Genomic DNA, 13,032 nt, shown 5'->3' on the forward strand with positions numbered 1-13,032 from the left:
CTAAACAAATCACTTATTTATAGAAATAAGGGAAAAATTGGAGTTATCTCAAAATTAGAGTTATTTGGAAAAGCTTAAACATTTAATAGACAGAGCTATGTTGTCAACATTTTCAGTGCTAAAATTAGTCACAAACTATAATTATTTTTATTTCAATTACTCTCAATACAAATTAAGAATCCTTAATAAGAATGTCACTTAGATTTAGGAAGATTTAGTTTTTACATATTAAATTAAGAATTTGTGAAATGAACTGTAACAACTATCTAATAGGAAATATATCTCAGAAGTATTGACTCTAAGCTATGTTTATAATCAACATTTGGCATTACATTTAACCAATAATCACTGCAAGCAGATATGACACATTTCATAGAATAAGTTAGTTGTACGTTTTTTTCTAAACATCAGGTTTTAGCGAATATATTCAATTTTCTGCTAGCTTCAGTATACATACATTGCCAAGGCTAAGAAAATGGAGTTAATTCTGAATTTACAGTTAATTTGGATAGAACTAAATTTGAGATTAGAGTTTACAAATATGATTACTACCTTTGAAAAGTGACTTAATCTTAAATATCATGTTTTTTTCTTAGAAAAATGCTAATGAGGTTTACTTATTTATTTATCACAACTTTATTCCACAGATGGTCTGGGATGGTGTTAATTACTGTACACATTTTAAATTCTCCATTTGTAAATTTGCATTTGCATTTTTGTAATTTTTCCAAAAGTCTACTAAATTAAGTTCAACCATAGAAACACCCTAAATATCTTCAGAAAAGACAGCTACTAGTTTTCATTCACTGGCTAAGGGGGTAACCACCATTGTGAAGGTTTTCTTCCTAATTTTCCTCATTAATCAGTTATCTTGCTATTTACAGGGTCACTAATCTACTCTTATCTCAACTCTGACTTTGAATATGGTGATGGAGATATGAACAGGTAAGGCACTCATTCTTACCTCTGAAAACAATTCTCCAAAATGTAGGGAAATATCTCCAAATGATATAGGAAATGCCCATCTTCCTGTCTCTCTCACCATTTTGTCTATTTCTTCTCTGGTCTCCAAATTTTACTCTACAGCAGGGTTTCTTACATTAGCACTATTGACATTTTGAATTGGGCGAAGCATTATTTGGGGGAGGGGCTATTTTGTGCATTTTAGGATATTCGGCAACATTCCCAGCCTCTACCTTTTAGATGCCAGTAGCCCCCATATCCACCTCCCAATCTTGACAATGAAACATGTCCAGAGACTTTGCCAAATGTCTCCTACAGGGCAAAATGAATCCTATGAGAACCACTGCTCTAAACTTACATGATAACCAGAGTAATCACTATCACTGTTTAGACCTATACTATCCAATGCAGTAGCCACTGGACATGTGTGCATATTAAGGACATGATATATGGTTAATACAAATTGAGATGTGCTGTAAGTGTAAAATACACACTAGATTATGAAAACTTAGAATAAAATATAAGTAAAATATCTCATTAATAATTTTTATATGAATTACATCTTGAAATGATATTTTGGCCATATTGGGTGTGATGGTTTTATTAATGTCTCAGTTTGGCTAGGCTATTATCTCAAGTTATTTTATTGAATACTAACCTAGAGTTGCTTGCAGGTATATTGCAGATGTAATTAAAATCACTAATTAGTTGACTTTAAGTAAGACGATTTTGCAGATTTTGTATAATTTGGATGGGCTTCTCTGATTTCTTTGGAAAGCCTTAAAAACAGGCCTGAGATTGCCCAGGGCAAAAGGAGAAATTCTGCCTGTGAATGACAACCTTGGTTAACAGCTTCTAGGCTCAACTTGCCTGTGATCCTCCCTTCTCGACTTCCTGTCATATGGGTTCAAAAATGCTTAGCCAGTTCCCACAATCGCATAAGCCAATTACTTGCAATAATTTTTTAAAAGTATAAAAGTATCTCCATAATCTTCTACTGGTTCTACTTCTCTGTTTAATCCTGACTGATACATTGAATTAAATAAGATATATTATTAAAATTAGTTTTATATTTTTCTTTTTACTATTTTAAATGTGGCTACTAGAAAATTTTAAATTACATGTGTGACTCCTATTATATTACTACTAGACAGGTCTAATGCAGGTCTAATCCCAGGGGGAGCAAAGGACCTTTATAAAACTTTAGGTCATCCACAGAGACAAACTGATTTCAAATGAACTGAAAAAACAAACTTGATATTCTCTCCTGTCAATACTGTTTTGCTTGCTCCTTCCTCTCCAAACGAACAGATGCTATGAGGAAGATTGGTGATTTGTTTAATTCAGGTCCATAAAGCAAGTAAAATATCAAAGATTTAGAATGGTCTTTGGATATACTAAGGGAGTTGCCTTTAAGAGCTCATTCCTTACTCTTAGTAGGTAGTAATTGGAATAGAGAGATGGCATGAAATTTTTAAAATTGAAAAATTGCATGGAATGCTACATTCACCATGTAATGGGGAGGCCTTAAAATTGTCAAATTGTCATTTAGAATAATCTTCTTTTAGAGGTATGGGTGTGTGCATATGTGCATGTATATACATATGTGTCTTCCACAGACACCAGCTGACCATTCAAAAGAATAAAGAAGGGGTTCTGGAGCTCACACGGAAGAATAAGATGTGAGTTAGACTCTTCCATAGAATCCAGTGCTGAAGGCCATCTTGCCTGAAAAAATCCTGTCAGAGCCTCCTAGTCTAACTTAGATTTTGGAGAAAAGACTGGACAGAGTGGTGGTGGTTTTGGGGACTACAAAGACAGTCCTTGTTGATCATAGTAGGGTTTCCTGCAAGGTAGGTGTAAGTTTGCACATCAGAAAACAGATGAAAGAAGTACAAGAAGGAGCTACCTTGCTCCTCTTAGCTCTTGTGTACTCAGCTATATCCTGACAAAGGGAATGAGTGCTAGGTAATAGCAGTAAATGAAGTGAGCAAGGGACCATCCTGAAAAAAAAAATAAAAAAAAATAAAGACAAATCTCAAAGACTAGGGTCAAGATCACCACTCAGGAGAAGGGAAAGGCTGGGGTAAATGTATTATCTCCCTTTCCCAAATACATGAAAGGGAGGTAACTCCAAAGTGAAAGGTAAGTACTTGCATGTTGGATATACTTCATAGTAAGTTTTACTTAAGCAAAAATAAAAACAAATAAAGGAAAATTAGACTGAAAAAATGTCAATTTATTTCAGAGCAGTTATTTTTTACTCTATGGTACGCAGAGTAGATGCAACCCAGTTCTACAGCTTAGATCAATCTCCCCGGGAAAGCCTTATTTTTTATTTTCCTGATTCTGCACCTCAGCCTTAGAACAAACTAAGACAACCTCACTGCTGTGGGCAGATGTAGGCAGTTGTCTTGTAAGCAGAGGTCAACCATTTTTAAAAAGATACACACACAGTAAAGTCTCTAGAGCTCACAATAAAGTATACAAACTTACATAGGCAGATTTTTGTTTTACAGGTACATTATCAACTATTTTTAGCTGAAATATTAATATTTCTACAGAGGCAAGCCTAGAAAAACACAGCTGAACTAGTAAAGACATACACACACCTACATTTCTTTGCTCAGGAAGACAAAAAAAAATTCCGATGATTCAGACTTAAGGAGAAATTAAATGTTCCTTTGCATGTTTTATTGCAACTTTGCATTCTCTTTGGGGACTGAATTCCATCACTGGTGTCACTGACTGTGGATATCTGATGTCAGAAGAATCCAGTAAAGCCTCCACGTGGTGTGCTAGTTCTGTCTCCTTATACTTTAGCCAGAAAATGATGGTCATTCAAGCTCCTGTCCAATTCAGTAACATGTTACTAATTTAGACTTTGGAAAGATATTTTTCTCATAGGGAAGCAATGTCTGTTTTGTTACCTTCGATTGCTCTTTCCAGCTAAGGCTATATTTGTATAAATTGGAAAATCAAATTTAAAAGATTCAAGTCATATTTATTGTCCAACAATCTTCAAACAAAATTAAGTTTTCTATATTATGTTAATACTAGCTTCTGGTTATTTAATAATTTGCAAAGATAGGTGAATGTCTCCACTTAATATAACATGAAATAATGTATAATAGAATAAAATTTTACTTAAACATCATGACACTTTTTGAGGACCAGTTCACTTAAACCTGAACCAAACCTGGATACGAGAGACTTAGAAGAAAGGCAAGGCAGTCATTATTCACCTCCACATATATGTCCTTTGCAATTAGGTGGATGTCCAATGTCTCTGAAAAGGTGTTAAGTCTCAGCACCAGATGCTACTTGGAATCATAAGCCATATTTGTAACCGGTAAATCTTAAAAATTGTTTTGTGTCTTAGAAAGCACAGAGGTCGAAGTATCTTAATCCAGGTGTGAGTCTGCCCATAAATTCTTAAAGGTATGAGTTTCTATTTGAATTTTGAGAAGGGAAGAAGGGAAAAAGACATGGAAAAAAAAGTTACAATTATCTTAATGTGTTAGGAGGCAACAAAGGGAAATCCCTTTGTTCTACTGAGTCACTGGTAGCTTTGCCTAATAAGAAAGAATTAGCACTCCACTAAAGTTGCCGGTGTCAGTAATGGTTTCAAGGGCACTGAAGGATTTGAGAGAACGGCAAATTAATTTCAAAGAATGTAGGAAGTATATTTCTGCTTCTTTTCCTACTCCTGACTTTCCCTTAACACTTTTCCGGTGGCTGGTAGGGAGGTATGAGTGAAGATACGGGAGGAAAAAGTAGTATCTCCTCTTAGATTCTTATCGCTATTCATCTCTCACTCCAAGACCAAAAGCTTTTGAAATCCAAAGAAAAACATTATCATACTAGGCTTTAAATGCATTTACAACTTTCTTTCATTAAGGAACTCAGAGAATTTAAACTCTGACTTTCATGGTTTATCATTCAATGGCGATAGCAATGAAATATATCTTCCTCACACAGACTGTTTTTCCAAAGTACAATGCCAAACAGAGGAGGAGTTATAATAATTTATTATGGTGCTGAGAATAAATAAAAACTAGTCATATTTTTAGATTATTCTTTATTTCAGGATTCCAATGATCTGTAAAGAATTATTTTAATTATTTTAATAATCATCATATGAAAGATGTTATAAATCTATAGTATACTAATATAATTAAAATACGCATTTTGATAGGAAAATGTAGACGTAGATAAAACTATTAAAAGATCTATACAAAAATATTTGCATCTCTGACATCCATTAAAATACAGCTTAATGTTGAAGATAATTAACACCGGAGTCAATCTGCTCAATTCAAATCTGATTTCCATACTTATTAGCTGTGTGAACTTCATTTCCTCATCCATAAAATAAGATTAACAGTAGTATCTACCAGATAGGATTATATGGGGATTAAAATATGTTAAAATGTAAAACATTTAGAGCATCATTTGTGTCAAGTAAGCATCACGTGAATGCCAGCTATTATTATTACTTGTCTCTCTCACTAAATAACTAAATTTGATGAGGGCAAGAATTATATCTATTTTGTTCCACATTAAATTTTCAATGCCTAAGATGATGACTGGAATATACTAGCCACTTGAGAAATGCATACTACTTGAAAAAATATTCAACCATGATTATGAGTTATCAATTCTTGCATATTTTAGAAGGTGGTGATGGATCATATTTTACTTGTTTTTTATGATACAACTTTCAAAATACTATTTAACTACTAAAATGACTATAGTTGAAAATTTGAAAAAATATTTCATTTCTAAATATTTTAAATTTCTATTAGAAATACAAGGGAAAGTTGCAAGATTTTACTACTTATGGAAATAAGATATGCCAAAGGTACTTATAAACTGCAACAATTGGCCAGGTGCAGTATCTCACACCTGTAATCCCAGCAATTTGGAAAGCTGAGTTGGGCAGATTGCTTGAATCCAGGAATTCAAGACTAACTTGGGCAACATGGTGAAACCCCATCTCTACAATAAATAAATAAATAAATAAATAAATAAAGAGGTGGGTGTGGTGGTGCACAACTGTACTCCAGCTACTTGGGAGGCTGAGACAGGAGGATCCCTCGAGCCCAGGAGGTTGAGGCTGCAGTGAGCCATGATGGTGACACTGCATTTCAGCCTGGGCAACAGAGTAAGACCCTGTCTCAAAATAAATAGAAAAATAAAAGAGAAAACAGAAAAACAACTGCAACAATTGAAAGTTTTTTATATTTCAGAAATTATTTTCATACTGTTTTTTCTAGAGCACTGAAAAGCTAAATTGTAATTAAATTAAGGACATTAAGCATGTTTTTAACATTGCTTTATTTCAAAATTTATAGATGCTCATACAAAAACTAGATAAACTATAAGTAAATATATTATGCCTATAATAAAATGTTAATAAAATGTAACTATTTCAACAGAAAAAAATTGAGAGCAAGATTTAAAATCGAGCTTAAAGGAAGGGACTCAAAATTTCTATTCCCTTTGTTCTGCTGATTTAATATTATTACATTTCTCTAGCATCCTTATTAATGATTAGGGTATTTCAGTAATAATCTACATTCTATTTTGTCTTATAACACTTGTCTCTATATTTATGGTATTCTATATGCAGAAATTACAAAATTTAGCCATTTACTAAATATATTTATGCTGGACATTTGAGAGGACAAGGATATATTTTAATGATCCTCTTGGTAGTCCAAGTTAGAGTTTTCAAGTGTAATGGAGAATTTTCTTGTTCTCATGACGTGTGCTGAATGTCCCATAGGAACATACAATTACTCAAAGGGTGTAATCTCTAAAACGTCACCAAACTCCAAGTGAAGATTCACTTCATTGGTTTTCCTTCCTCCTCATTAGGCCATTTAATTCTGTCGAAATGTTTACATAAGGTCTATGTGTACCACAGTGCCAATGGTAATTATCAGGCCAATACATTTTCCTCAGACTCTCTGAGCTCAACTTCCATATGTAACTGGGAAGAGAGGCGACAGGTATTCAAAATGAGAAGGCTGGTAGTAGCAACAACCGATGGAACAAAAATTAGTGAAAATAGATTGTATCAGTGATTCCTATGAATGAGCTGATTTTGTAGTGATGTATTTCTAAATTATTTTGTTATATTACATGTGTTTTGCTTATGATAGTTTTTATCTACTTATGATCACACCAAAGCTTGCTGTTGAGTAGACAGTTTGTCATTTTGTCTAAGACTTAAATGGCCAGTTTAAAGCATGCAATTTTTCTCTATTAATATGGCAAACTGTTAATAAATTCAAAATGTTATCAATTGAAGATTTTCAAATGACAGATTCAAGAAGTTAAAAGTATAATCTCTGTCACCAAGGCAATCATCCTGATTCTTTTAAGATGACAATTCCGTTTATTAAATTATTGTAAAGGTTGTGTATTTCAAAGAATGCCTCTTATTATGTTTTCTCTAGATACCTCACAAGCACCAGATAAAATAAAATGCCTTCTTACATTATTTCCCATTTTAATATTAAAAAAATCAAATTATTTATTCACTTAAACATAGAATCTTTATAAGAATCTGCCAATTGTTATTAGAGCACAAAAGATTAATTGTAACAGATGAACAAGCAAATCTTGTTATCTATTTAGTGGCTAATTAAATAATGCCAAACACAGCTATTTTGCTGAATTATTAATATTTTAGATAAATATTCCAGATTATCTGTAGATATCTGTATATTCTTTGATTTTCTAATACTTTTTATGTTTGATTGGTAAACAAATATTTCTGGGGAAAGTGTACTACTCACCATTAATGAAGACTATAAAAAGGAATATTCTCTCCCCCTTGAAGCACCTAGTATGTGTATGACTTAATGGGCAACCACTCCAGATACAGTGATAAGAAGATATTAAGAACAGTTTCTTTCAGAGATGTTGAAGCCCATAAATGTAAATTATTTTGGATCTTTATTTTATCATGTTTGATTACTTGGTAAGATAAGCTGAACTTTTTCCAGAAAAAATAATAGATTCAACACTGTATATTAATGATCCTTAAAAATTTTCAAAATAAATATACTACGATGATATCTACCTAATCTCATTTTTGCCATTAAATTCGTTATCTCAGGTTAATTCATTTTTTCTCTTCGAATTTTATTTTCTCCATCTATAAATGAGATATCATTTCCCATGTGTACATAAACCAGACAGGTAGAAATGATTGCAAATAATACCTTTTATAGATCATCAATGGTGAAGTTTGCAGATTTGGAGATTTGAGTAAGATTTTGGCTATGTTAGCGTGTTTCATATTTGATGATGTGCTAGATAAGACCGATGTGTCTGTACATCAGAATTATCTGGGGAGATTTTAAAACATATTCCTGAGCTACAACTCAAATGTTATTAATTTGTCTCTCACGGCAAGGAAATTTTTAGAGATCTACAATTTAAATAAACTCTCAGGTAATTTCAGAACCACAGTCCAAAGTGAAACTACTGTCTTGATCAATGTTTCTCAAATTTTAATGTGCATAAGAATAATTGGAGATCTTAAAAGGCAGATTTTGATTCATTACGTCTAGATGGAGCCTAGATTCTGCATTTCTAAATAGGTCCCATATGATGCTAACATTGCTGGTCCATGGGCCATGCCTTGAATTTCAAAGCTCTAGTCCAGATGAAACTCTTGATAAAATTATAATGTATGGCATCACAATTTAATCATAGAATGGTAAAATATCATAGCTAGAAAAGACCTGGACATCAGTAAATCCGGCAGTTTTGTTTTACAGGTGTGAGAACTGGGAGCCACTGAAGCGGCTTGACCATAGCTGGTTAACAGCAGAAAGGGAAACAATACCAGTACCTCCTTGTTGTGTTCATTCAAACTAATCTGTCATGTGTAAAATTTTGATATGTACAGATGATGAGCATCAACTATCAATAGTTATTCCAATGGCTTAGGTCAATGCGACAGTGATATATATGTTAACTTAGTTTGCATCCTATCATTAATGTTTTGGATTTTGTTAACAGTAGATTTATATACACTAGTCACTGTGTGTAAACAAATTATGCAGTTATTCATTTATCCTCGACTGTCTAACTCACTGGCCTCAGGATGCATAACATTCCCTATTTTTAGAATTACTCTTTTGGGTTGCAATGGCTCTCACCCTGATTGTGAGTTAGAATAACATTGTGGAGATTTTAAAAATTCAACTATTTAAGGCTTGACCCCTAAAGATTCTTATTTAGCAAATCGGAGATGGGAGGCAACCTGGAATTCTGAATTAGAAATAGATATCTGTGGCTTTCCTGCTAGAATCCATTATTCCTGATAATACTCCTCCTAATTTTAGGAACCACTTTTTTCCCCGTGCTAACCCACCCACCCTTCAGTTCCAAGGGCGGGGGTCCATTTCATAGGCCTTGATAAAGTGCATATTTCATCTCTCTGTCCAACTGATTGGCTCCAACAAGGATATGCTACTAAATCCTATTAATGGGAGTGAACCAAATGCTTTTGCAGAGACATTGGGGAAGAGAACAGGCTCTTCTGCTGAGTTGCTAAGGTAAAATAATTTTGGCCTCAACTTTCTGGTCCCCATAATAGCCGCTAGGAGAGAAAAGCCTGCCTGAGACTGAAACAAATGAAACAGAGGAAGGAAAGCAGGTTCCAGAAGTGAAGAAAGAGGATTTACTAATAATATGATAAAAAAAACAAAAACAAACAAACAAAAAACTGTATCAAGTCATTTCGGAAGCCAACTCTATTTATGCCTTTTAATCACTTGAACAGAAAAAGTGTTTTTTTAGTTAGTTTGTTTGTTTGTTTGAGACAGAGTCTCGCTCTGTCACTCAGGCTGGAGTGCAGTGGCGCCATCTCGGCTCACCGCAAGCTCCGCCTCCCCGGTTCACGCCATTCTCCTGCCTCAGCCTCCGAGTAGCTGGGACTACAGGCGCCCGCCATCACGCCCGGCTAATTTTTTGTATTTTTAGTAGAGACGGGGTTTCACCTTGTTAGCCAGGATGGCCTCGATCTCCTGACCTCGTGATCTGCCCGCCTCGGCCTCCCAAAGTGCTGGGATTACAGGCGTGAGCTGCCGCGCCCGGCCAAAAAAGTATTTTTTTTTTTTTCATTAAGCCAGTGTGAATTGGATTTTGGTCTCTCATGGGCAAAAGAGTTCTAAGTAAGACATCACTTGAATCTGTCACACAGAGAACCATTGGTAAGGCTTCTGTTACGCTTTTTTTGTTGTTATTTTATTTTTCAACAGATCCTTTCTAAATGAAAATCTATAATTTAAAATAGGTAAAACTTTAAGCCATCTGCATTCAATTAGCACATTAGCTTCTCTTGAATTTGAAACAGGAAACATACAGAACTGTAGAGAGAAGATTCTGAAATACATTAGACCTAACAGCTTCCCTCTCACAACCTTTTCTCTATTACTCATCTTCATCTTAGGTACAGGTAGAAATATAACATCAATGAAATTATTCTTGCTCCAAGAAGAACTACATAAAATGGTTGGGCCTGAGTTGAGTTGCCTCAGAGACTCTTTTACTTCCTTCTGATGTTGGCACCAAAACCTGATCTCTTGCTTTCCTTGGCCTGTTAATTCAGGCTCTGGTTTGACCCACCATTATTTGTTTCATCCTAGGTCTGTTTGCGTGCCTTGACAGAGATGAGCTCTTTTAGTAGCACGAAGTACTACAGTTGCCTGAGTCAGTGGGCTCAGAGTTTACTTCTTAGTAACCACCTGGAGAAGTGACTGGATCCTAAATCTCCTTTTATCTCGCCCTCCTCAGCCTTTTTCATTTTGAGCCAACTCCCACACCTACTGTCTATTCTCTCTGGGCTTTGTCCCCCTCTCACCCCCATCACAGGTCTGATCCATGCTTGGGAAAGATAGGCAGAAGATAAAGCTCTAAGCTCCTCATGCAGCCTAAGAGCGATATGCAATGGTGCAGTTATGGAGATGAGTTTTGATCTAGATTTATTTAGAGGACACATCCAAAGATAAATGTATACTTAACAATGTTACTAGGGCTACCTAGTAACCAATATTCTGAGGCTATGAATTTTTACAAGTTTAGTCATCTTTCCATTCTCATTCCTTTTTTCGTGCACGTATTTTTCAGACACTTAATGTTCAGCCTGGTGTAAACCACTGAAGCTGCCAGCAAAGATGGATGCAATGAAAGCTCTGACACACACATACATCTATCCATCTTACTCCCGATGACGTGATACAACCTTCTGAATGGCCTAATCCTAAAGTCTTGAATATTTATGATGCTTAAATTTTCTGGCTCTTTCTCATTCACTCTGACTGCAAGAGCTATTGTGGATTATAATAAAGTAAGAAAAATACACAATGAAAGAACTGAGTTAAAATTTACCAGGCAGCTCTTGTCAACTTGCAGAGCTTTAGGGAAATTTAAACATGCGACTATAGGGGAAAATGTAATTTGTTTTGCCCTAAGTGAGGAATCTCTTCCTCTGCCATTGACATGCATCAAGTACAATCTCATAGAACTTCATCCCCTATATTGGGTCCAGCTTATCCTTAAGGACAATTTCTTATTTCAAAGAGCAAGTAGTTAGCAAGAAAGAAAATTAAACATAATGTAGATTGGCTTCTGGTGCTTTCCTCTAAGGCAAGAGATAAACCTATAGCCCATAAGGCCACCATGCTCCTAAAATTAAAGATCAGTTTCTCCTGTCCAAAAAACTAAATGTGCATAACTATGAATGACTACAATTATTCTTTCTTAACTTTAAAGCTAGAAGTCAGGAAAAGACATTACAAAACCTAATTCCATGTTAGGAGGCTATTATTATCTTCTAAAATTACATATTCCAAAGGATATAAATGCTATAATGATTATTCTTATATACAGATATATTACAGATGGAGGTTTAAGTAAGAATAAACTGTAAAAAGGAGATAGAGATAGGTGTATCTGTTAAGTTGCACTTAAAAGTGTTAGTACCAGTATTTTATTAGCAAAATAAACCAGTAATAAACCAGCATTTTATTTTTGAACATAGAGAAAAACACTAAGATATCTATGCTGAAAAAACATATATTTTTTAACTTTGCTTTGGTGGATTTTCGCTCTTTCTCTTTCTCTCCCTCCCTTTTTCTTTCTCTCTGAGTGTGTGCATGTTTGCGTGTGTGTGTGTGCGTGTGTGTGTGTGTGTGTGTGTCTATCTGTCACTGAGTCTGGCTCTGGTTTTAACTTTAACTTTGAGTCTTTATGAATAATTAAGGGAATTAAAATTAATTTGTATTTCTAAAAAATAGAGTGTATCCATTTATAATATCATTACTATTATTCATATTTTCATATGTTTTCAGTTCAATTTATTAATGATAACATCACATGAAGATTTACCCTCATCTTTATCAAATACACAATGCCCCAACTATTCTATCTTATTTACTGCCTTATTTGATCATGTATTCATTAAACTTTTAACTGTGGTATTTGCAGTACAATTTACTAAGTAAGGTGATCTTTTACACCTTTGCAATTACGTAAGCTATAAAATAACATGTTGCATCGATCCTGATGCTAGCAATACCACATCAAAACTCCATTACAGTCATTTATTATTTTATTTAATAAATGTTCATCATTAGTCTTTGGGAATGTGGTAAGCAAATAGTACATGTTCTCTTCCACCAGCTCATTGCTTGGCTCATAGAAAACACTCGAGAAAGACTAATTGAAAAATACATTTGTTGATTGAGTTTAATCCCAGAAGGCATAAAACATGTCTGAATTCTGTATTAGTGATTAGCTAAGGATATACATTGTATCGTCATGAATCTTAGACCTCTGTGCTTTGCTCTCACTCAGAAACCTAGGAGTTACCCAGAAAGCAAAATGTTTATTTTCTATTACAATCATGTTCAATTTTTTTCCCTTTTACATTTCTTAGAAATTTTGCAAAACTCTGCATCCCTTCCTACAAGTTCTAAAATGTTTCATCATAAGTTGAAGGATTATAAGTGATATAATTTATAGATTATTGTAAATGTTGAC

General features: G+C 34.3%; 1 protein-coding gene across 5 annotated transcripts in view; it reads right to left on the reverse strand.

Annotated features, from left to right (window-relative positions):
• Positions 1-13,032, reverse strand: part of TRDN (triadin) — a 407,513-nt gene that overhangs the window by 300,240 nt on the left and 94,241 nt on the right. The gene's annotated exons all lie outside the window — the stretch shown is intronic.

The sequence above is a fragment of the Symphalangus syndactylus genome, chromosome 2, assembly GCF_028878055.3.
Source record: "Symphalangus syndactylus isolate Jambi chromosome 2, NHGRI_mSymSyn1-v2.1_pri, whole genome shotgun sequence".
NCBI lineage: Eukaryota > Metazoa > Chordata > Mammalia > Primates > Hylobatidae > Symphalangus > Symphalangus syndactylus.